This window comes from Cetorhinus maximus, chromosome 18, assembly GCF_964194155.1.
Source record: "Cetorhinus maximus chromosome 18, sCetMax3.hap1.1, whole genome shotgun sequence".
In the NCBI taxonomy this organism is placed as follows: Eukaryota; Metazoa; Chordata; class Chondrichthyes; order Lamniformes; family Cetorhinidae; genus Cetorhinus; species Cetorhinus maximus.
The window spans coordinates 32,426,385-32,449,907 of record NC_135896.1 but is presented as its reverse complement, the minus strand read 5'-3'; positions in this window follow the sequence as shown (position 1 = coordinate 32,449,907).

Genomic DNA, 23,523 nt, shown 5'->3' with positions numbered 1-23,523 from the left:
TAGACCCACAACAATGTGGTTGACTCTTAACTGCCCTAGCAAGGTCAATTCAAGGGCAATTAGGGATGGGCAATAAATGCTGGCCTTGCCAGTGATACCCACATCCCATGAAAGAATAAAACAAAAGCCCTCTGCTAGATGGGAGAGTTTCAGTTTTGATCTAGCAGCCACCATGAGGCGCTGTGGGCCAGCAGCAGCAGAATTGCACTCCACCACAATCTGTAACCTCATGGCCTGGCATATCTCTCACTCTACCATTACCATCAAGCCAACGGACCAACATTGGTTTAAAGAGGTATAGAGCAGCATGTCAGGAATAGCACCAGGTGTACCTAAAAATAAGGTACCAATCTGGTGAACTACAACACAGGATTTCAAACCTGTGAAACAGTGAAAACAAAATGCTTCTGGCAGGGCTAAACAATCCCACAACTAACAGATCGGATGAACGTTCTCCAGTTCCGCCACATCCAATTGTGAATGGTGGTGGAGAATTTAAAAAGCTAATGTAAGACGGAAGCTCCATATCCATTCCCGCCCTCAATGATGCCAGAGACCAGCATGTCAGTGCAAAAGACAAGGCTGAAGCATTTGTAACCATCTCAAGCAGAAGTGCTGAGAGGCTGATTTGCTTTGGTCTCCTCCTGAGATCCCCAGCAACACAGATGCCAGTCTCCAGCCAATTTATTTCATTCCATGTACTATCAAGAAGCAGCTGAAAGTACTAATACTGCAAAAGCTATGGGGCCCAAAAACATTCCAGCTGTAATGTTGAAGACTTGTGCTTCAGAACAAGCTGTTCCCATATAGCTACAACACTGGCATCCACCTAACAATGTGGAAAATTGTCTAGGTATGCCCTGTCCACGAATGCAATCCAGCCAATTACCATTCCGTCCCATCCCAGTCTATTCACAATCATCAGTGAAGTGATGGAAGGTGTTGTTGACTGTGTAATCAAGCCATACTTACTCAGCAATACTGATGTTCACTTTGGCTAGACCAAGACCTTTCAGCTCCAGACCTCATTATAGCCTTGGTCTCAACATGGGAAACACAGCTGAATTTAAGAGGTGGGGGTGTCAGTGACTGCCCTTAACGTCAAGGCAGCATCTGACCATGTGTGGCATCAAGGAATCCGAGTAAACTTGAATTCAGTGGGAACTGGGGGAAAGCTCGCAACTCATTGGATTCATACCCAGCACAAAGGAAATTGATTATGGTTGTTGGAGGTGAATCATCTCAGCTGCAGGATATTGCTGCAGGAATTCTTTAGGTAATGTCGTAGGTCAAGCATCTTCAATGACCTTTCCTCCACCATTAGGTTAGAAGTGGGAATGTTGTTGATGATTGCACAGTGTTCAGTCCCATTCATAACTCCTCAGGTAATGAAGCAGTCTGTTCCTGCATGCTGAAAGACCTGGACAATATTCAGGCTTGTGCTCATAAGTAGCAAGTAATATTCATGCTACACAATTTTCAGGTCATAATTATCTCCAACAAAAGAGAATCTAACCATCTTCCGTTGACATTCAGTAGCGTTACCACTACTGAATCAATCAACATCCCGGGGGTTACCATTGGCCAGAAACTGAACCGGACCAGCCAAATAAATACTGTGACTACAAGAGCAGGTCAGACGCTGGGAATTGTATGGCGAATAACTCACCTCCTAATTCCCCGAAGCCTATCCGTCATCTACAAGACACAAGTCAGGAGTGTGATGAAATACTTTCCACTTACCTGGTGTAGCTTTAACAACACTCAACACACCATACATGACAAAGCAGTCCGCTTGTTCAGTAACCCTTCCACTACCTTAAACATTCACTCCTTCCACCACTGGTACAATGCAGCAACACACCAAGGATCCTTGAACAGCAGCTTCTGAACTTGCAAACTCTACCACCTAGAAGAACAAAGGCAGCAGGCACAATAGGAACAACACGACCAACATGTTTCCTTCCAAGACACACACTATCCAGACCTGAAATTATATGACCGTTCCTTCACGGTGGCTGGGTCTACATCCTGGAACCCGCTCCCTAACAGTGTTGATGCATCTACACTTGAAGGACTGCAGCAATTCTAGGAGGCAATTCATCACCACCTTCTCAAGGGCAATTACAGATGGGTAATATATGCTGGCTTTGCCACCAGTGCTCACATCCCATGAATGAATATAAACAAAGTTTGTGGATGAATAAGCAATGAGGAAGATCAAGCAGGCTGCAGAGGAATATAGACAGATTGGGGAAGTGGGCAAAGGCAAGACAGATGAAATATAATGTGGTGAAGTTTTAAGTTATCCACTTGGTAGGAATAATAAAATTCAGCAAATGTTTTTGAATGGTGAGAGGCTGAGAAATATTTGCTTTCAGAGCAACTTGGGTGTCCTTGTACATGAAACACAGAAGACTGACGTGCAGGTAAAATAAGCAATTGGCAAGGTAAATGGTATGTTAGCTTTTGTTAGAAAGGCATTGGAGTATAAGAGTGAAGAAATCTTATGAATAAGCCTCAGGTGAACTATTGTGTACAATTCTGGGTATTACAATTCAGGAAGAATGTCAAGGCCCTGGAATGGATACAGAATAGATGACCAGAATGATACCAATGATAAGAGAGTTCAGTTATATGGAGAGACTGGAGAAGCTGGGATTGTTTTCCTTAAAGCAGAGAAAGTTAAGGGGAGATCAAGCAGAGGCATTCAAATAGATAAGGGATTTTGAGGCACTATGCAGCAAGAAAATGTTTTTTCTGGTAAGCGTGCCAGAAACCAGAGATCATAGATTTAAAATAATTGGTGAAGGAACCAGAGGGGAAATGAGAAGTTTCATCACGCAGAGGACTGTTGAGATGTGGAATGCACTATCTGAAAGTATGGTGGAACCAGCTTATAAAAAACAATTGGACATGTACTCAAAGGAACAAACTGGGGGTGTGGGAATAAATTCGACAACTCTTTCAAAGAGCCAATAGAGGCATGATGGATTGAATGACTGTACTCTAAGATTCTATGGTGAGGCCACATTTGGACTACTGAGTGCAGTGTTTTTTTTTTGTATTTCTTACCTAAGGAAAAAAATACTTGCCCTAGAGGGAGTGCAACAAAGGTTCACTAGATTTGTTGCTGGGATGAGGGAATTGTCCCATGAGGAAAGATTTTGAAGACTAGGGCTGGAATTTTCCGGCCCCATTGGCATCGGGCATCATGGTGGGCGGGGGAGGAAACAATATGGCGAGATGGCCAAAAGTTGGCTTCGCACCGTCATGAAACCAGTTTGTGAATGTCCGCGCTGCCCGTCAATGGTGAGCCACCTTTCCCGCCGTCCAATGTTAGGAACCTAATTTCAATGCATTTGCATCTCATCATCTTGCCTGCCCGCTGGAATCATCCCTCCATGACTGGATCATCCGGCCACATGGGCGTGATTGCACGTCAACATGTTTCACAACTGAACATAGGCAGGCTGCAATTCACGCGGGACTTCGAGGTTTGTTTGCCTACTTTGCTTCTGGCAGCACTCGCAGTCATCAGCTTCGCAAGCAGCACCACATCATTTTTAAGAGGGCTCACGGGCAGGTCTCTACCTACCAGACCAGCCATAAGGCGAGGGTGGCTTTTCAATGGGCTTGCTTGGGGAAGGGGGAGAAGTGGCCTCAGGCAAGGGAAGAGGCTGCAAGGCGAGGCCTGTATTGGGGAAGTGGGGTATCCCAGAGTTTGTGCAGGGGCAAATGTTGATCTGTGCAAGTGGCCTCAAGGTGGTGAGGGCTGAGAAGGCAGTCTTCAGAGGAGATGAGGCCAGGTGGAGATGTGAGCGTGTGTGTGAGAGAGTGAGTGGTGATGCTCCTTGAGCTGGCAGTGAGTGAGATATCAATGAATGTTTGATGGGCTTGTGAGTGTGTGAGTTTAGAGTGATGAGATGGTTGCCTTACCCTGGCTGCATGGATGAGATCATTCATCCGTCTTCTGCACTGGATGGTTGACCTCTTGTGTGCAGTGTTGGCACTGACCACCTCTGCCACTGCCTCCCAAGCCAGGGTGGCGAGACTGATGGGCCTCCTGCGGCCAAAGCCGGGGTAGAGGACATCGCCCTGGGCCTCCATGGCATCAAGAAGGCATCCCAGGGGTGTATCACTGAATCAGTGGATTGCACTCTTCTTGGCTTTTGGGGCCATGCTTTCACTGGATGCCTTCCTGAGCTGCAAGCATTGAGAAGTGTGCATGCGGCTGCGTTTTAAATATGGTGCCCTGCGTGAGGAAGCAGTGAGGTAACGGCGTGGCGAGCAAATCAGAGGCCGGCTGCCAGTGAGACAGCAGGCTTCCTGTGACTGCATAATTAATGAAGCAGGAATGGGACGATATGGCTTAAAACGTCCTTTTCCGACCCACTACCGCACTTATTGCAAATCGGGGACAATTCCGCTCTCGGTCTTTATTCCCTAGAGATTAGGAGAATGAGAGGTGATCTAATTCAAAAATATAAAATTCTGAAGAGGCTTGACAGAGTAGATGCTGAGCAAATGCTTTCCTTCGGAAGTCCCAATGCACTGACTATGCGGGAATTGCCTGGCAAGTTTAGATTTCCGATAGGACGCATCTGAAACCCAATGAACAGGTCTCCAACTCTGAGTTAGAGCCAGAGATTTCAGAGGGTTCTGACTTGCTTACCTGGATAATTACCCAGGAAATGCTAGGCAGAAAAAAACATGTTCTAACTCCTGGGTAACTATGGACAATCACTCTGACTGAACCCCTGACTGTCTCCGCAAACCCTCCAACTTCCTCTGACACCTCCCGACCCCCAACGTACCCCCGGCTCCCCTCTGACCCCAGCCAACTAGCTCCACCTGACCCATTGACAAAACCTGACTACCTCTCTAATCCTCCTACCCCTCGACCTTCTGACTCTCCCCCATTTCGACCTAACTACCCCCCGACTCTCCGAACCCCCAGTTCTCTGATTCACCTCAGATCTTCCAACCTCCCAACCCTCTGACTCCCCCAACCTTACAACTCCCCCATGACCTTGCGATTTGGCCCAAACCCTTCGACTACACCCCCAACCTGACCTCATCCGACTTCACCCACCCTGCCCACTCTACCACCATACCCAGCTGGTGCCCTATCGCCCTGCTACCCTACCCACCCTGCCACCCTACCAAGCTGGCACTCTACACACCCTATCCACCCTGCTACCTACCACACTGCCACACTATCCACCTTGCCATCTTATCCAGCTGGCGCCCACACACCCTGCTGCCTACCATACTACCACCCACCATTCTACCACCATGCCACCTACCACCCTGACAATACCTACCCACTCTGCCATCCTACTCAGCTGAGACCATACCCACCCTACCACCTTTTCACACTGCCACCCTGCCACCTTACCACACTGCCACCCTGCCAGCCTACCCTACCCACTTAGCTCACTTACACTCATTCACTAACACAGTGAAAAGCTACTTAAAAGCTTTTCACTGTGTTAGTGCATGAAGACCTATCAAAATATGACTGCTAGCGCCATAAAAAGGGAACGTGGCTTAGCTTCCCCCGACAATCCTGCCCTACAAAGAAGGACTCTGAGAACAGGTATATTTCTGAAGAGGGCCAGTTCGAAGGTCCAGGCCAGAAATGTGGAGCTCCAGTGCAAGGTTAAAAGAATAGGAGAGGCTTGGCAATCCGACGGTGATTGCCACTCCTCGGAAGTTTTGGCCCATCGCGTCAGAGACTCTGCATAACGACATTGAGAACTGAAATTTGGAGAAATTTCTTCACTCAAAGGGTTTCTCTACCTCACAGGGCCACAGATGCCCAGTTGTTGAGTAAATTCAAGACAGAGGTTGATGGAATTTTGGGTACTAAAGGAATTAAGTGATGTTGGGCTAGTGTGGGAACGTGGAGTTGAGGTCAAAGGTCAGCCATGATTTTGTTGCTAAGTGGTCTACTCCTGCTTCTATTTTTATGATCTTACATTCTTATGATATTGTGTTCTTAAAGAAAAATTGATGCAAGCAAGTGTTATGTTCTTCTCTTCAATGTAAATGTACTAATCATGCAACAAGAATTGGTGAAGCAATAATGTTTGTTCTTTATTTGAAATAAGATTATGAACAGATAGAGTTAAATAGGAGACTAAAGCCGGAATTTTACAGTCCCATCGTGGTGGGGACGGGGCTGTCAGATGCGGCCAGCTATTCCAAACTGCATTGACTTCAGCGGGAGCATAAAATCCCGCTGCCCTAAAATGCAATCTGCAACTGACTCCTACTCCTGCTGCTTATAGACTGAATACAAGTCATGGGACTAATACTTCACATCCTGTGTCAGTGGTAGTGATTGATAGCAGTTTAAGCTAAGTCCCCTTAACTGTGCATCTACATCATACCATAACATCGCCCTTTTTTCTAAACTAAATAATAAAACTATTTACATGACAGCAAAAGAAAATACCATTGTGTCTGAATGTACTTTAACACAGAGCAATAAATTTACAAGTCTCTCAAATGTATCAGCAGTTTGCTTATCTATCTAGACTAAGTTATGGCGATCGTTGCTGGAGGCTGCTGTATGTTTTCAGGATGCTGATTAGGGTGCTTTGTTGGTGTTGCATCTTAGACCATGTTCTAGTCCCAGTAGGGTTACTCACTGTTTCTGGTTACGGTATTGCTCTGATACGGCACCTGTTTTGTCGCACTGTCAAGCCATTTGGTGTTTGTACTTGATACGATCTTGGTTCTGGGCATATGCTGATGATTTCTGTTGGATTCCATATGCCATCAGTTGTACTTGAACTTTCTGTCCAATGTTCCTGTTGGGTAATTCATTATCTGCAAGCTGGCCATGGACATCTTTCATTTTCTGCTGTTTGTAATGCAACATGTACTCCTGGGAATATCGATGAGTGATGACTGGAGAGGTTTACCCATACTTGTCTGCCGAGTAGTCATTCTGCATCAATTCCGCAGGACGATGAAGTGTGCTTGTTTAGAATGGGTATACATATCCAGTTCAAATTGTGTCATGTAGCCTACCAGCTGATGATCTGCATTTGCAGAGTTAAGTGATCTTCTCATAGTGTAAGCAAATGGTTTCCAATGTTGCTTCTTGTGGTCTCTGGTCCTCATCATGATCTCCATGTTGCCATGGGTGGTGACCAAGTGAAGGTCCTTGCACATCAGTAGGCCTGTGATCATTGGAGCCCTGCTGTCCACAACATAAAATATCTGGGGTGACCAAGGTGAGTCTTAGTAGCGACACTTGAGCGTGTAATGGATCCCAGAGATGGAATCTTTGAATCATTCCACACAGTGAGTTTGGCAGTGGCTGGTTGAATCATCACTTGCTATTTTTGTGGCTACATACATTTCTGTGTGCGAAGCAGAAGGATGTTTGCACCTGCCCAGTATCTAGTTTTGCATATAGGTTATGCTGCCCTTGCATCTATGGGCATATAATCTGGATGGCGGCAAAGGCTTCAGTTGGTACCACTGTGCCAATGCATTCTTTGATATTCATTGTGCTGAATGTCAGCTCACTTTGTGTATCAATGGTCTGTCATCCTCATCATTTGACCATAAAGCTTGGCTAGATATTTCATGGACCTTATCTTGATGCAGTTTGGTATGCACTCTTAGTCACTTGGAATGTTGTACCTGTCTGGCCCCTGGTTTTGGCTTCTCATTGTGTTGAACCAGTTGTTCCAGCCTTTGCTTTCTGCATTGGCAATGCCAATGTTCTCTGGTGCCACATGCCTTGCACGCAGCATTTAAAGTTGGGCATTTTCTGGGCGCAAGAATGAAACGTCATTACCCTGATTGCTTTGAGTTATTCAGCTTGCCTGTACTGGCTGTCGTGCTGATGATGTATGAATTATGCATAGCCTGTAGGCTCTGTCTACCCATTAGTATAACTTCATACTTGCGTCCGTTTTGCAGCACTGCTTCCACGGTGTAATTTTTAGGTTGAACCAAGAGGTCTTTTTGGAATGTTTCCATTGGGGTAGATGCTATCACAAGGTTGATTATTCTGTTGGCTAGCCCTGATGCTGTGAAGTTGCAATCACACTCCTTCTTTGTCCACTGATGAATTGATCAATGGTCTCTAGTTGGTGGTTGCTTAAAAGACATGAATTCCAGATGGTGGGTGGAATTTTCTGTGCCTGCTGGCGTCGGGCGTGTTTCAATAGCGTGAGCGGGCAAAATGATGAGAAGGCCAAAAGTCGGTTTCACGGCGTTGTGAAAACAGTTTGCGATCATCCGCTCAGCCCATAAATGGCGGGCCGTATTGCCCACCATCGGACGTCAGGAACATCATTGTAATGCACCTGCATATCATTATAAGGACTGCCTGGATCATATGCCCAATCACGTTGATGTGCTTCACAACAGCATATAAAAGGCGTGCACTTGGCGGGCTGCAATTCGAGGGGAACTCAGGGGTGAGGGCACAGCAATGTTGCGCAGCGCTCACGAGGGACACCTGTTGGACCTCAAGGCTGAGGCGTGTTGGGGGGGGAGGCAAGGGCTACCCTGTGGTTGATGCAGCTTGGTTGGGGGGGTGTGCGCTAGGGCTGCCCTGCAGTTGAGATGACTTGGGGATGGGGGTGGAGGTTGGGGGGCGGTGGTGGAAGGGGCAAGGGCTGCCCAGTGGTTGAAGGTAGTATACAAACACGTGCAGGGTGGTGGGGGAGGGAAGTGGCCATGCATTCGGGAAATTTTGTATAAAGTAACCATTCCTCTGCAATTAAGACAGTTCAGATGCAGCCACATTGACATGCATGAAGTCGGGTCTCTAGCTTCTCTGCTCACTCAAGCAACACAGAGGCATGAAAGTGCCACCAAGTGCTCCAGAGCTTTTCACACCTTGGGCACAGACTGCAAACTAATGAGTGTTTTAGTGGACTGCAGAGCAGTTGGATGACTGGGCATGTTGTACGATCTCCTTGCTAAAGCTGGCCATGGAGCAGTCATTGTTGGAGGCGCTCACAGCCCCTTGCAACGTCAGCATCCCGGTTTGGACCAGGCTTCCCGATGGTTCAAGCTAACAGGGCAGCCTTGCAGTGTGGGTTCGGAGAATGCCTGTGCCTGAGCTGAAAGTACAGCACGCAGCCCAATGGGCAAAGCTGCTGCCAATCAGTCAGGTGGAGTGGGGCAGATGACGGTGAGCCATGCAGCGCACTAAACTCTGGCCATCCAAGTGGTGGCCAGCACTCTCCGGGATGCGTTAAGGGGCCTTCACACTTGACCAAGAGAGGTTCTTAGAACACCCAAGCTAATCCATGCGTCTCTCCCTTTCATCCTGCAGGAGGAGTACATCAGGAGCATGGAGCCCGGTGAACTAGCTGTGTGCCTTCTGGTGTACCAAGAGCGAAGACGATGGAGAAGAGAGCAACGGAGGTGCCTGGCTGGGCAGAGAGAGGAGCAGCACCTTCAGGAAGAAGGGTCGGCTGAGGCTTTTGCACATGCTGCTGAAGAGCCTCAGCGAGCTGTCACTGACCGGCTCCTAGCTACCCACAGGATATATAGAGCCCCCCCTTTCATTCCTGCAGATGACTGAAAACCAGTGTCACCGAAGACTGCACATGTCTAGGAAGCTCGTCGGTCACATCTGTCAGCTGCTGCAGGATTTGGTGCCACAGGGGCATGGAGGGCATCCACTGCTCATGGCCATGAAAGTGACCACAGCAATCAATTTTTACGCAAGTGGCTCCTTTAAGGGCTCCAAAAGATGACTTCTATGGGATATCACAAACTTCCACCCACAAATGCATCCATGAGGTCACGGATGCCATCTTCACAAGGGCACACAACTTTGTGCATTTCGTTTGGGACCAGGACAGTCAGGATGCAAGAGCGATTGGATTTGCCTAGATCTCAAGTTTACCCCAGGTGGGGGGTGCCATTGACTGCACTCACATGGCGCTCAGATCTCCGTCACAACACACGGTCAACTATGTCAACCGCAAGGGATTCCATTCGCTGAATGTTCAGCTGATATTCGACCACCACAAACACATCCTGCAGGTCTTGCACAGATACGAGGGAATGTTCACGACTCCTACATTCTCAGTCGGTCACAGGTTCCTGACATCTTCCAGGGTCCACAGAGGATGCAGGGATGGCTCCTCGGGGACAAGGGCTACCCACAGAGGACATGGCTAATGACACCCGTGCGGCGGCCTCAGACTGCAGCAGAGCAAAAGTATAATGAGGCTCAGGCTGCAACTTGCAACTTCGTGGAGCAGACACATTAGGATGCTGAAGATGAGGTTCTGGTCTGGTGGAGCCCAGCAAATAGAGGGTTTCACGCATCGTCGTTGTCTGCTACGCCATTTACAACCTGTCACTGCAACAGGGAGAGGAGCTCGCTGAGGAGGAGATGGAAGAGCTGGAGGTCTCCTCCGATGGGGAAGGCTCGATGGGGATGAGAGTGAGGAGGTCCTCGAAGGCGGCAATGATGGCAATGAGGCCCTCGCATAGGTCAGATGGGGCAGGCATGTTCGGGAGGCCCTTATAGCTGCTAAAATTTGAGTTCTGCAGAGGAGGATGATGATAACATGCTGTGATTAGACACCATAGATCCTCTGCATCTGCAAACGTTTTACTCCAGTGTGGCTTATGACAGCTTACATAACCTCTGTGATAATACTCCTGTCATCAAGACACAGTGGAGGCCCTAATAGTCACTCAATTGCAGGAGAATGGTGACAACATGAAGTGAGGACACTCCATAGATCTTCACATAGCCTCTGAGAATGTCTGACTCCTGTCTGGCCGGGCAGCTCGCTTACACTCTGTAATCAGGGTCATATCATGGAGACGCAGCCATGAAACTTTAAAAGCATCTGATCCTTTGTCCGCCTTCAGCATCTGAGCCCTTCAGGAGCACAGCGTCACTGGTCACAGATGCTGAAGAGATGGAGGCCAGCCCCACCTTAAAGGTGCTGAGAGCACACAGAGAGAATGATGCCTGCCCACGACATTCTGGCAGCAATGACAAGCACCGCCGAGGTGCAGGCATCAGTAATGTGTCCAGGGAGTGTGAGGCCGGACCCTCACTTTGGTCTGAAGGCTGCACAAAGTACAGGGAAGAGGCCCTGGACTGGGATACCTGCCTTTATCTTGTGTAGGAACCAAGGTTTCACATCTGAATGACACAAACACTGCTCATCAAAACAAGGAGCAATAGGCAGGGAGACATTGTTGAGACTTTATTTACAATAGTGAACATTATGTACAAGTGATTAACACCTGTGCCCAGGCTGTGCCCAGGCTGTGCAACTACATCTTCTTAACTTTCCTAATCCTGCCGCTATTTCTTGGTGCTCCCCGAGACCTGGAGGGCCCCAGCCTGCTTTTGGGATCCTGCTGTGTGACAATGGCACCCTCCACTGCAGCTTCTGGGGTTACAGGAAAACGGGATTCGGATCGGCCAGATTCTTCTGGAGTCGCCTGGGCGGATGGCCCTGAGGTGTGCACCTGCTGATCCTTCTCCCTATCAAAGGCCCCTGGCTGACTCCTTGAGGAGTGGGGATAGCTGCAGTGAGATTGAGCTGCCCCACACCCCTCTCACGTACACACTGTTGGAGGCCAACTATGGCATCAGCGATGGAGTTCAGCCCATGCAGCAGTGCAGGTGCAACGACTTTGACCAGGGTCTCCATGGCAACCTACCAAAGTTGACCTCGGTGCATTAGCCTGCCGGGGCATCACCTCAGCCTGAAGGTGTACGGACTCCTCCATCATGCCATCTGAGGAGTGCAGCAGACATCCCTTCCTGATGTTCCCGAGCTTGCCTTTGCAGCTCCAGCAACTGTGACATGGCCGAGTCCAGAGGCTCATCATCTGACTTGGACTCAGCAAAGTTCTGGCCTCCAGCAGTCATCTGAGTGCCAGGGACCTAGTAAGTCCCTGCCACCGCCTGCTGTGGCTCCGACTGTGCAATGTGCTCACCATATTGTGATCCTGAGGCTACTCTAAAGCTAGGTCCTACCGAGGTGTGTGTCTCTGCACTTATGGAGGGCGTGGGTGAGCGCTGTGACAGTTCTTCAATTAGGCTGCCTTCAGATTCCTCCTCAGAGGTTTCTTCGGGGCTTGGTTGGACTCTGCTGGTGGTTTGGCAGGTGTGCCTGTGAAAGCAAGGGGAGATAATTAGTGCATGGCAGTGGCCTGTGAAACAGGACACATCACTCACAGCATGGTTGTCTGATGGATGTTGCACTGCTGGACCCTCATTTGGTAGATCAGCATTGACCTCACTGTCAGCACAGGACCGGCCCAAATCCTTGCTGGCCGGCTGGATGGCTCTGTTTTCAAAGTCCGTGAAGACCTTGAATTCAAGCATTCCTCCACCGGTCTGTGACCTCTCCCTCTTCTTATGTGCCAGCTTGTCCTGCATGAATAGAGATGGGGAGAGTGTAGAGAGGACACCTGCCAGGTCAGATGATAAGTATGCCTGGCATGCGCAGGTGGTGAATGGTCCCATGGACAGAATGAGGATAATGAAAGTGTGTGAGAGAGAGTGAATGAGAGATGTCCCTTGAGCTGGCACTGAGTGTGTGAGTTAAGAGTGATAAGAAGAGTGATTTACCCTGGCAGAAAGGAGGAGATCATTCATCTTCTTGCGGCATTGGATGGCTCTCTTCTTTTGTAGGGCATTGGCGCAGACCACTGCTGCCACCACCTCCTGAGCCAGATTGGTGATGTTGCTGCCCATCCTGTGAGCAGAGCGAGGATAGAAAACATTACGGTGAGCCTCCACAGCATCCAAAAGGCGCTCGAGGGACACGTCATTAAACCTGGGGGATGCAGTCTTCTTGCCTTTTGGGACCATGTCTTCTGTGCAGCAATCCTGGGCTTGAAGCACTGAGAGGTGTGCATGTGGCTGCACTTTAAATATGGCGCCCGGAATGAGGAAGTGGCGAGGTGATGGGGTGGCGAACGAATGAGAGTGTTTCCCGGGAATGCATAATTAATACCGCAAGATTGGGACGATACGGCATGAGAAGCCGCCATTGCATCTGGCAGGTAAAATGTCGTTTTACACGCCCGCTACCGCACTTAGTGCAAATCTGGGACAATTCCGCCCGGTGTTTTTGGAAGCTGAGATACACTTATAATTGATCTTTCAGTGTTGACCATATTTTATCTGGATATTTAAAATGGTTGTCGACAGACATAAAGTGTTCAGTCTGTGGAGGCTTTTATTACCTATAGCAATTTTAATCTTAATGGTTTGTTTATCTGGTTTGGAAATATTGAGATCCATAAAATATAGCTGTGTCCATTGTCGGAACAAAGTATACTCAAATAGAGGTCTGCTGCCTACCAATTAAGTGTTGGAAATTTTGTGCTTATTTTTTGCCCTTTGTAGCATTATTAATGTTGTCTGGAAGAGGTGACAGCTATTCCGGTTTTCTTTTGGACATCTGCTTAGCCTAACTTCGCTTTGAGTTGCAATATCTATCGTGGCCACTCTCTTAGCTGGTCATAGGTTACTGCTTCACTGCAATGGTGGCGCTGTTGAGCTCTTTCTGGTTTTTCCTGGGCTCACTCTAAGCTCCGTCCACCAAGCAGTGATTTAGGTAGGGAAATGAAGTAAAATAAAACAATGAAAAAAATCATTCTTTACAGCTTCTTCTGACTATTAGGAGTTGTTACTGGATGGACTTTTTCCTCCCAGCTCAGCCTGCAATATTTTAAACAAAAACAGAAAATGCTGGAAAAACTCAGCAGGGCTAACAGCATCTGCGGAGAGAGAAACAGAGTTAATGTTTCAAGTCCATATGACCCTTCTTCACACCCTCTCTTCCTGCAATATTTTAACTTCATGGGGCTAATACATCACACCCTGTGTCGGTGGTAGCAATTGACAGTGGTTTGGGGTATGCGCCCTTAAGGGTACATATACATCATATCACTACAGTGAGTTGTTTTCCTTTCGTTGAAGATATTGAAGTCATATTTCCAGCAATTGCACATTTTATATAAGTAAGATGTGGATAATTATATTATCCATGTTTCAATAAAGGGGAACATCATTTACATTAAAACAAATTGAGCTCTCTAATACCTCCACAGAGCAATCACAACTTTCCATTGAAATAGAAACAAAAAACATTGTAACTGCACTGTGGGTCAATCAATATGTAAAATGAATAATAGAATAGAAAGAATTTGCATTTCTATAGCAACTTAGATGACATCAGAATGCCTCAAAGAACTTTAACAGCCAAATAAGTACTTTTGAAAAGTGTCGTCAGTGTTGTAATTTAGGAAAGCGCGATACTCTAATCACACACAGCAAGGTTCCATAAACAGAAGTGAAAGATTGATTTGTTTTTCAGTGGTTTTAGTTGAGAGATAATTGCTGGCTAGGACAGTGGGAGAACGCTCGCTGCTTTTCAAAAATTGCCATGGGAATTTTACATCCATCTGAAAGAGCAAACAAGACCTCGGTTTAATTTTGAAAGATGGCACCTCCCACAGTCTAGCTTGCACTGGAGGTGTTGAGCCAAATCTTCCCATCTCCAGATTATCGGAGACTAGACCTACAACTGAAGATGCACGTCGGGAACTTGTGGGAGCCCTGACACATGGACCTATGTGGGAACTGCCCAAGAAATTTTAACTTCTGATAGGCAATTCCCCTGTTGCCCAGGACCCTCCACAAATGTCTCTGACTCTTGAGTTAGAGCCAGCAACTTTGACTAGTTTCGCAGGACTTGCCTTGATAGCTACCCAGGAAATGTTAGGCAGATTAAAACCTAGTCTAACACCTGAGTAACAAAAGAGTAGCCACCCATCACCCCATGACTCCCACCCCTGACCACCTAACCACCCTCCATTCCAGCAAGACCTGACTATGCCGCCCCCCCCAACCCAACTACCTCTCCAAACTAGCCCCCTCCAACCACCCAAATCCTCTGCTGACCACCCGAATAACACCTCAAAGCAACCTGACTACCCCCAACCTGACTCAACCACCCACTCACCCACCTCACCTACTTACCACCTCACCCACCTACCCACCTCACCCACCTACCCATCTTCCGCCTCATCTACCTACCACCTCACCCACTAATCCACCTACCCGCTTACCCAATTACCCGCTTACTGACCTATCCACCTTTCCCGCCCCCCTACCCATTCACTCACTCACCCCATTCACCCGTTTATCTCTTACCCATTCACTCATTCATTCATTAACATTCAAAGACTGGACCTTTAACCCTCCCGTTCAGCAGCTCGTGCAGTAAGAGGGTGTGCCCTGTCTTCGCCCGACTCTACTTTGCTCCAATGGAGGGGATGCTGCGCTGCGCATTTCTGTGAAATCCTGGATTGGACGGCCCTGGAAGAAATGCGCAGCAGCGTTCAGTCGGGGGCATTTTCAAGCGTAGCAGCAATCTGACCATCATTGCCCTGGCTCGGTATATCCAGGCCAATGTGCTCAACTCTCTGGAGTGACTCCATGGCCAACTGACCACTAAAACATTCATCTGATTGCTCACAGACAATGGTTGTGATCCATTGGCCTGTGAGTTATGGGCCCAGTATGACTCTATTGCACCGGTCTGCTCAGTTAGGACATCTATATGTAGCTTTCAATGGAAGGGTTGAGCTGTGATAAAACTCAGGAAAATCAGATAACTAAGCTATCTTTTTCTCTTATTGATTGAATAATTCTGCATTTCCTGTTTCTAGTTGAGATTTCTAGAGTTTTTTTATCTCAACATTCCAACAACCCAATCATTAATGTTAAGAAACATCATTCCATACATGCAAGAGCAAAGTACTGCAAATGCTAGAATTCTGAAATAGAAACAGAAAGTTCTGGAAACATTCAGTAAGTCAAACAGCATTTATGGAGAGTGTTAGTGGCCCAGATATTTACGGGAAGGTGGGGAGGGAGCATGGAGGTGGCCGGGAGCAGTTTTGTGGTTGTGGAAACCCAGAAGATTAGGTTTCTTTCAGGTCCTGCCAAATTTAACAGCAGGACATGGTTACCATTTTCGCCCTCTGTTTCCCAGCTACAACCAGCCAGATTGAGAGGTTGGCTGATGGGCAGATAAGCCTGTGGCACCAGGCCACATGCAGGGTGCATAGAGGAGAGAGGGAGAGATCAGAGGTCAGGAGGGGGGGACATCAATGAGGGTATAGGGGTCCGAAGAGTTTGGAAGTGAAGGGGGACATTAAGGGGGTCGGGGGCGTAGGTGGATTGGGGGAACCAGAGATACCTGGGGAGATGGAGAGTTGATCATAACAGGCTGGAGAGATTGGGAGAGGAAGGGGGAAAAAAACCGCAGTGGCTCTGTGGAGAACTTCAGGATGGCATCAGGTTTCTGGAGGCAGGAGTCCAGTGGGAAGGAAGGCTAACAAATTTGCTGGTGCAGCTAGGGGAAAGTCCTCCTGTTCCTCCTGGGCCATAAGCAATGCCAGAAAGCAGTTGCCTGTTCCATGCAGCAATCCTTGCATCTTATTAGTTACTGGGTTTTCTGATACCAGGGAAACACAGCTGTTCCACTTTAAAGCTGGAACAAAATATAATCTAAGACATGCAACCTGATGAGAACATTTAAATGAGCATCTGGCCTCCTGGGAATGCATTGGCTCCCCACCCGTATCCTACCCCCATTAAATTCAAAGCGCGCAGTTTCATGGTGGGTTCATTTCAGGTTTGACATTTTTTCCAGTTCTACATTTCACCTAAACAAATCCACCCATTTTGAGGGGGTTAAAATCCCCTCAACATTTCAGGTTAATGACTTTTCATCAGAACCATTCATTACATGCCCAGTCTCAAGTAGCATTCATTAGTCTACATCCACTCAGAAGGCATAGAGGTGGTAATAGGATGCATCACATGGTTAAGGAAATTCTTGTTTTTGTATATTTTATATCTTGGATCTATGCAGAGATGACACTAGTTTTTATGTGTGTAATATGTTTTATTTACAGTTCTTTAAAGTGTCTACTCTGTGCTCCTAGCAACTTCCAGCTCTTTTGACACTTGTCTTACTTTTTCCTGAGTCCACACCCAAGCTTAATCAATCAAGCAATGTGAGCATCAATAGTAAACAGACTCATCTAATCAAATACCGAAAATTTGAATACTACACTCATCTTCAATCAAGCAAATATTACTTTGCCAGTTCACTACTGGTGAATCCCTGCATATGGCTTTTGTTTAATTTATGTGAATCCAATCATACATCACTGACTGAATTATTTTAATCAAGCAGGGTTGTAAATCCTTACTGTGATTATATTGCCATTAAAATGTATAGGGAATAAAGTGATACTTGTTTCCTTTAAATAAATATTCCCATTTACTGACATTTACAGCATTTCAATTGATTCTTTCAAGAAAAAAATGTTCTTTGATTATAAACAACAATATAAATAAATCTGTTTTTATGCTGCTGATTGGAATGCATCCAGAAAGCATCTGCCATCTGCTGACAGCATTAACATACTACAGCTTACAAGAAAGCTTCCATTTTTCAATTCAAATAGATGAACTATATTTACAGCTTCTGTATGATTCCATTAGATTGTAAAGCGCCAACTTTCTGGAATTATATGGCAAAAAAGACAAACGTAAATGTTTAGGAATGTACTTTTTGCTGAAGCATTACAATGGAATGAGAGGAGAATCTGTCTGCCTTTGATTTGTCCCTATCACCATAACTGTACAGAAGGCTTATTGCTATAAGGAGCAGAGTGGTTCAATTTTACTAAACAAGAAATGCCTATTTAAATGAAGCATGAAGGCAGTGTTATCAATTGGAATATCATTATTTCAAAGATAATGGACAGGATTTTTCACTCTGCATGAGGGGGCGGGCCTGACACACTGACACGTAAAATGACAGGCATGCACCGGAGTCAGCTGCGGGCCCGCCAATATGTAAATGGCTCATTAAGGATCTAATTAAGGTTATTGTAATCATTGCCCGTCCAACCTTAAGGTGAAAAGGCCAAGGGCAGGCGAAAAGTTCAAGCTGCCTTCATGTTTTTTTAGGAAACCTCATCCACGAGCGGGCTGAGATTTCCTAAAGCTTTTATTAAATAAATAAATAAATTTTCAGAATAATAAAAACATGTCCCATCTCATGTGACACAGTCACATGAGGGAACGTTTAAATAAATTTATAAACCTTTTATTTAATAATTTCAGAAAGACTTCAATCTCCCCGCCCACACAGGAAGCGCTGAGCACGACTGGGCGTGCCTTATGCTGGGCGGGCCTTAATTGGCCTGCCCACATAAAATGGCGGCGCAGGGCCGATCGCAGGCGGTGATCAGCTCCGTGACCACCCCCGCACACTCCCGCCGAGCCTGCCTGCCGCCTGAAAAATTCAGGCCAATATTTTAGTTGAAGGGAGTCCATTAATCTAATGTAACCTGTGTTAATGAAAATCATTCATTTCCTGAAAGAAGGTTTTCCAACAAAGTGTCTTTTTTAAGTCTTGTTTTGAGTGGGTCATACGTTTTCAGAAACAAAGTCTTCATTGGAATACTTTTCTTAATGAAAGGATTTACTTGAAGATTGAGCTGAAGGTTGAGACAAGACTTGTAGACCCAGAGTAGGAAGAGACAGCAGCCCATGGATAATGTTTCCACTGGCCAACAGATGGATATTGAAAATTGCTTCTTTCATTTATATTTGGCACTCTACTTATGAATATTGTGTAGGAGGTTGTTTATCACAATAATGATAATAATTTCATCCTGAATCCCTGTAATCCATTCTTCTAGAGACTGGAAGAGGTTGCCACACGAGTGCTTATTTGAAAGGCCTTTCACCTTCAGTTCAAGAGCATTAGATATAACATCAGCAAAAACTACAAGGTGGAGTTCTCCGTTGCTAAATTTAATCTTCTTAAGAATTCTGTTCACAGTTCAGATCGGAGGTAAGAGAAAAGCTGACTGCAAAGTAACACAAAAACCTTTTTTTATCCTTGCACCAGCATGCTAAAAATAATCATGTTAGATAAACAAACCATTGTTAAATTGTTTGACATTGTACCAAAGTCTGTAAACAAGCAATCCCAGAAAATTTCATGTAAATTAAACTGCTGCAGATGTGAATTTAGCTATTAGCTTGAAGCAAGTTTAGAAACAGCAGAGGCACTTCAGCACATCAGGAAATGCTACTCAATCTAATCTTCCAAACAACACCCTTGTTTTAAATTTATCAGCAATATTTACTAATAGAATGAAAAGATGTCCAAACTTTATAACTGCTTTATGTGTGAAATGTTCTGCTGTAACTTAAAGACTTGCCTCCAGTCCCCTGTTAGCAATCTCAGAGTGAATGGTTTATCTTACTAACCATTTCTGTGTTTTTATTAATTTAGATGTTTGTTTAAGCAGCGAGTGAGGTGCCCACGCTTTTAATGGTAATGAGGAGCTGAGTTAAAAAAGACCGACAAATTTCAGGTTTGTTCCTTGGTTTTGTTGGTTTAGCTGATCCAAGCTGGGTGGTGTAAGCTGGCTCAGCACCCCTGGTTTATGGAAGGGAAAATTGGCCAGCGTTTCCATTCATTTGCTCTCCTGGAATTCCCGCTGCAAGTGTGTGGGGGAAGTGGGCATTGGCTGAGGGACCTACACCAATGAGGCCAATGAAAGGGAAGAATTGTGAATAGATGGTAAATAAGGAGAAACAAATTATTTTTTAGGGTTTTCTGATCCAGACCATCAAAATAGGGGCCAGGTTAAACATTTCATAGTGGGATAAAAGAAAAGAGATATTCAGGAGTGCAGAAAGCCTTGCAGACTCATCAATCCCAATCAATACTCTCGCGTGCAGTAAATCTACCCCCAGTGAAGTCAACTCTCTGGACAGGACAGACAATGGCTGGCTTCAGCTCGGAGGCAGTGGCCGCACCCACTGACCGGAAAGTTGGGAGCGAGCCTTCCTCCACAGGCTCTAGAAGCTATGGCTGAATTTTACGTGGCTCAGGCAATTAGTTGCTTGAAGAAGCGACTTCTGCTCCTCTGAAACACTGTCTCCCGCCTCCGCACTGCCAGCCAATCAGAGGGCCAACAGCTCTTCAGCATCAGGGTGCCATTGAGAATGGTGGCCACTGCTGGGACTACAGCAGGCCCCAGACCAAGAGCCCATGGAGACCCGGAAGACGGGTGAGTGAGGCAGGCTTGCCAGAGTGAATCAGGCCTGCCCCAGTGAGGCGTAGAGGGGTGTCACTCACAAGGGCAGGAAGGGGTCTTCAAGCAGGGGCACCCCCTTGTTGCTAGAGGGGGTCTTCCATTTGGCACAGAGTGCCTGATCAGGAGGGATCTCTCCCCTGAGCCTGCAGGCAAACCGTCAGGGTATACCTGGCAGCTGCAGCTCATGTCATGGGCCCCCACCCCACCACTAGTAGAATAGCAGCAGGAAGAGACTGTTAAGTGGCCATTAATTGACTTATTTTGGTCCTCACTTGGCCCAAGCCCAGGCAGGTGGGCCACCCACCAGCTACCCTGCCACTGGTAAAATGCCAGCAGAGACAGGTAGGCAACAGGTATGGCAACCCAGCCATCCCACCTGATTTTATGCCCCTCACTCCCCTCCCCTCACCGCCTGCCAGGCCACTCTCGGAGGCAGAGTAAAATTCTGGCCAGATTATCTTCCAATGAGTTCTGCCTATTGGCTGCTATTGTTCTCCTTTGAACCATTGAGACAACAGCTGGCTCCTACCCAGCACAACCAACAAAAGTCAAAGAGGGATAGAGACGGCGGGTACAGGTCCTCAGCCAGCAGGACACAATTGGACAATGTGGAAAAGGGTTACCCTGAGATAATGTGAGATGGTTAAATTCCACAGGAGGGAGCGTGAGGAGAAGAAAAATATTGAGGAAGGAAAAAAAGCAAAAGAATAAAGGGGGAACAGAAGAAAATTAAATACATTGAAAGCCTTAGATAAATAAAGACAAATACACTGGAGGCAGAACAAGAGAAACACCCTGATGAGATGGTGCAAGAGAAACGAGCTGACAGAAAGCTGTTGGGGAAGAGAGAAAGAGAAGCTGAACATGGAGAGATATTTTGTGGTCATTGTGGAAAAAGAGAATGTTTTGAGGAGAAGACTAATGGAAGTTGACAGGAGAGAAAGGGAAATAAATCTTATTGTAGATTGGAGGCTTTTGCTGGGAATAGAAGTGACAGTTTCCCATCTTTATGAGTAAGCAACACTACTGGGAGAAGTTTTTTAATATTCATTCATGGGAACTGGGCATCACTGGCTAAGCCAGCTTCCCCATTCCTATTTTTTCCCTTGAGTTGATGGTGTCAGCTGCCTCTTTGAATTGCTGCAAGCAAAGTGATTTGGTACAAGTGAGTGGCTTGCTACGCCATTTCAGAGGGCAGTTAAGAGTCGGCCACTTTGCTGTGCATCTGGAGTCACATCCAGGCTAGTGGACCAGACTAGGTAAGGATGGCAGATTTCCTGCCCTAAGGACATTGGTGAGCCAGGTGTGATTTATGACAAAAGTTTAGTTACGTGGTCATCATTACCAATTTTATTCCAGATTTATTTAATTAACTGAGTTCTAATTCTCAGCTGCCATGGTAGAATTTGAACTCAGGTCTCAGGATATTTCATCTAAGCCTCTGGAATAGCAGTCCAGTAACATGACCACTGTGCTATGCACACATTCATCCATGAACATTGATTAAACTCTTCAAAAAAGACTCAAAATGAGTGGTGGTTTATTGTTCATTGTGATGCAATTATACTCAAAGACCAGTTAAGTCAAGAGTTAAGCCAATATGAATGGATTATTGATAAAGTGTGGGAATGATATCTATAATTCTTCAGATCATGTGTTATGACATCAGCCAAAGAAGGAGATAAGTAGAGATAGGCACGTTCAACCCAAAGCTGAGCATCAAACCTCCATTTATCATCATGACTTGTTTATTTTCACCGCCACAGCATTGACCACCTCTCCAACCATCACCCCCGCCCCTCCACCCCCAACCTTGCTACACCCCTCGCAATGACCCAATATTTGGTTGCCCATCCCTAAATCTTCCCTCCAATGTCTTGGTGCATATTCTTCTCCTGTTCTCAATTTGTGGAGCATCTTGAGACACTTTGTGCAGAATTTTATGTCCCATGGGCGGGCGGGTGCAGGACCCGATTGGGGGGTAAAATAGTGTGCGAGGATGTCAGGCGAGTGTCCCGATGCCATCGTGCACTCGTGTGATATTTCGGTCAGCGGGCACACACGAGCGTCGGCAGTGTGCCCACCGACAATTAAGAGGCCTATTTAGGCCATTAAAGTTTCAGTTAGCTGCCATTTTTTGCTGCCCATCCAACCTTAGGGTTGGCAGGTGGGTGAATCAGCCAGGCAGCCTTTGGATATTTTAGGGAACCTCATCCACGGGTGGGATGAGGTTTATTATTAATTTTAAATTTTCATTAATTTTTAAAAAACATAAAACTTTTTGACAGAATTTTTATTATGTTTATGTTTAAGTGAGTGAGTCCTATGTGGGGACATTTTTTTTCCAATTTTCAAAAGTCTTATTTTTGATTTTTTAAATTCTTCAGTTCCCTGAGGCAGCTCCCTGCCTTCAGGGGGCTTTCAGTGTGTGCTCCCCCTGTGTATGCACAGATTTTTGCGCTCCCCCTCCTCCCACCCCTACCCCAGCAGCGCTAAGCTTCTCAGCGCGCCTTTCACACTGGCTGGCCGTTAATTGGCCAGCCAGCGTAGAATCGTGGTCAGGGACCGATCGCAGGCAGCGGACCGTTTCCTGGTCGCTCCCAGGCCCGCCCGCCATGCCCGCTCAACGATCCGAAAATCCTGCCCTTTAAGTCGATTGGCAAAAGAATCAGAAAGGTCTTGTGTGTATCTTTCTACATGGCGAGTTGTTACAAACTGGCATACATACCTGAAATAGCGGTAGAAGAAAATATAATAATAACTTTCAAAAGGGACCTGGATGAATACTTGAAAAAGAGAAATAAAATTGCAGGCTACAAGGAAGGAGCAAGGGAGTGGGGCTGATTAGGGGCTTTTTCACAAATCTAGCACATGCTCAATGGGTTGAATGAAGTGCCAGCTGTGACTCAATTGGTAGCACTCTCACCTCCAAGTCAGAAGATTGTGGGTCCAAGTCCGATTCCATTTGAGCATTAAGTTCTCAGCTGACACTCCAACATTGAGGGAGTGCTGCATTGTTAGAGATGCCATCTTTTGGATGAGACATTAAAAAGAAGCCCCATTTGACCTCAGGTGGGCATGAAAGATCCCATGGCACCATTTTGAAGAAGAGCAGGAATTGTCCCCATTGTCCTGGCAAATATTCACCCCTCAATCAGCATGACAAAACAGATTCTGGTCATTATCACATTGTTCTTTGCGGGATTTGTGGAATTTAGCTGTGTGCAAATTGGCTGTCGCGTTTTCTACATTGCAATAGTGACTGTGCCTCATAGGCTGTAAAGTACTTTGGGATGCCCTGTTGGTGTGAAAGGTGCTGTACAAATGCAAGTCTTTCTT